Below are 3,303 nucleotides of genomic sequence, written 5' to 3' on the forward strand. Positions count from 1 at the left end.
GTCGCCCCCTTCAACGTAGTATCGCCCCCTTCAATAAAACCGTTACGTATATCGCCCCTTCATTTCAAAATTCCGATGCCCAGGGCCAAGGCTAACGCCAAATTCGTACTGCATTGAATAGACTAGTGACTAGTATAATGTTATTTGTTTAATTATTGTACGATATAACGAATAAAATATCTAATTATTCTTAATATAATGTTTTACTATATCGCCCAGAAAATTGTTTTACAATATCGCCCCCAAAATATAAATTGTTGCTAATCGCCCCCTGAACATGGAAAAATGTCCACATGGGGGCGATATCGCCCCCATTGAGAAACACTGACTTAGAGTTAACAATGTATAAAGTTAAGATGATATATTTTAAGTTTATAAGAATATAAAATTATCTGAAAAATAATGAAGAATTTCATATTGAAAAAATACCTTTTACTGAAAGCAATATAAAAAAAACAATAATAAATAATACCATTTTTTAAATCAAGTATTTTTATTAATTTCTGCATAACTTGTTGGAAGAGTTAAAACATTCAAAATTTTATATAATTTATAGCTTGTTCAAATTAATAAATACAAATTTTAAATAAATTTGATAAATAACTTATTACATAAATAAGTAAAAGTAATAATAATTAAAATATAATACAATTATTTGCATATTATTTGAAAACAACAAAAATAAAGCATTTTTAATTAATGTTAATAGCAATGCAGTAGAACCTGTTTAACTGAATCTGTCAGGGGGAAAAAATTCAGACTGAATTCAAAAGTTTCAAGTTACAGTGGTTCAGCTAAAAATCAAGATTTTGTGCATTGGTTTATTGGTGACCCATAATATCCATACAAAATTTCCATGGGTCTTGTTACATGGAATTGTTGTGTCAATATAAACCTCTGTGATGTCCAGAAATCCACCCAAGGTGGGACTTGAATCCACAGCCCCTGCTTGCCATGCAGTGCTTGGGGTCTGGGTGGTGCAACTGTCCAGAAACTCGAAAATGCTTAATCAAATGGGTATATATGCTATAAAGAAATGCTTCTCCAAATAGTTAATCCATTCACTCCTAAGTATTTAGTAAGGATTTTTTAAATTGCTATATTTTTCACCTAGAATTGATCTATTTTTTTAAATTTTATTTATCACAAATATACTACTATTTACAATTGTTATATTTTTAAAATTTTGCAGCAAAGGTTAAAATCTTTTACATAAAATTGGACTATAATCATTTTTTTAAAATTAATTTATCAAAAATCCATTATGTCAGCTAGTTGGAGAAATCAGTCGGCAATCAAATAAAACAAAAAAATGTTTAAAGTAAAGCAGGTTCAAATAGCACAGTATCCAGGTCACATACGCTGTCTGGAATCCACCATCCTCTGCCTGCTGTCACATGACACAATCTTTATTTTTAGTCATACATGGTTCCTGTGCTTTATAGAAAAGATGGAAACACATGCTTTAAATCTAAGTAAACTTCAAATTCAACTGTATGTTTGTATAATTTAAATGAAATTCATCAACAACATGAAAGACAGACTTAAAAAATCAAAAAATTTATTTTCATTCTTATTACTAGCAACCTGAATGCAGCATTTTTCATGTCAGATAATGCTTACAGAATAAGCTCATATGAGATAATAGAGATGATAAAAAAAATACATTCAATATCATTTATAAGATCATTACAATCATTAAGATCAATTACAGTAAAACTAACAAAAGACAAACTCATGAAAGCCAGAAATAGTATTACTATCAAATTTTCCCTACAAGATATTCTGTTTAATATGAAAGCTGCAAGATGTAAAAAGCTACATGCTCTAAATGCCTCTGTTATTAATTTATATTAGAACCTGTCAAAGATGGAAACTTAAACTGAAAAGCCTGACACAAAAACATTATGAATAATATATATTTATTTTGCTTACATGATTTTAGGTCAAATTAAATAAAATAATAATGTAATTTACATTAGCATGTTTGTAAATTGTTTTGAAGACATAATACAGTGAAAACTGCTTAGGCGACCACCTGCATTCGACGGGCACCTGTCAAAACGGACAAAAATTTCTGGCACCTAATAGTTTATCCATAGTCTTCGTATAAGTTACATGTATTAAACGACCACCTGTTTAACGCGACCGCGGGCATCGATTTTTGATCGAAACAACATACAACTGTAATAAGTGACCGCGAATATATCTGGTCTAAACTATTGTTCAGCAACGTTTCCCCCTTCCTAATATAATGAATTAGTCTAAACTCTCGTTCGAACCCACCTCTGGCACTTCTCCCACCCTTGAAATTACGTGCAGGTGTTAATGAATTTGTCTAGCAACAAAGGAAATTCATTTCAGTTTGTTGGAAAATGTGCGAAAAACGAAAGAAATGCAAAGTGCTGTCGTTAGAAGATCGTGTTAAAATTATCAGAGAAAGTGAAAATGTTTTATCACAACAGCAATTAACGGCGAAGTTTAACTGTGGGAAAACGAAATTTATATTACCGTAGAACTACAGTATTTTCCTTAGGGATATAAAATATTGTATACGATACAATTAATCGTGATCTCATCGTTTGATAAAATTTATTTATTTATTTATTTTGAAGCTCATATTCAGTATATGTGCGATAAATAGTTTCTGTATCAACCTACCTTATTTCCACGATATTTTTAGAAAAATAATATCCAAGTAATTTTCTCACGCAAAATATTCAAAAAACAATAAACGCATTAATGCAAAAATCAATTTTACAAGCAACCTTCCTTTTTCGATTCCGCAATGACAATCGCAGAATGTAATGAAATCGTATAATGAGACATAATAATAAAATCGTTTTATTATTAACTAGCAGACCCCGCCACGCGTTGTTGTGGCTCAAAATGTATCTATTATAAATGTATAACACTTCCCCTGTGGGGGGAAAATTTTACGAAAAATTTCTTCTTAGTGTACATTCTCTTGACGTACCCTATTAAAACGCAATCAAAAACGCAAAAACCCGCATCTAAAATAATATAATAGAAGTCAAGTTCTTCACGGTAAGCCTTAATTCTGTCCCTCTCCCCGTGGGGGAATATCGAAAAATTCCTTCTTAGTGTACATTCTGTTGATGTACCCTATTAAAACGCAATCAAAAACGCAAAAAACCGCATCTAAAATAGTATAAATAGAAGCAGAGTTCTTTACGGTAAGCCTTAATCCTAACCATCTCCCTTCAGTGGGGGAATTTCGACACGTATATTATATAAAAACACGTGCGTATTCGAATGCAGCGTTGTGTCAAAATTTCAAAG

The sequence above is a fragment of the Centruroides sculpturatus genome, unplaced genomic scaffold (assembly GCF_000671375.1).
Source record: "Centruroides sculpturatus isolate CEXI.00-Female unplaced genomic scaffold, Cexi_2.0 scaffold273, whole genome shotgun sequence".
NCBI classification, from domain to species: domain Eukaryota; kingdom Metazoa; phylum Arthropoda; class Arachnida; order Scorpiones; family Buthidae; genus Centruroides; species Centruroides sculpturatus.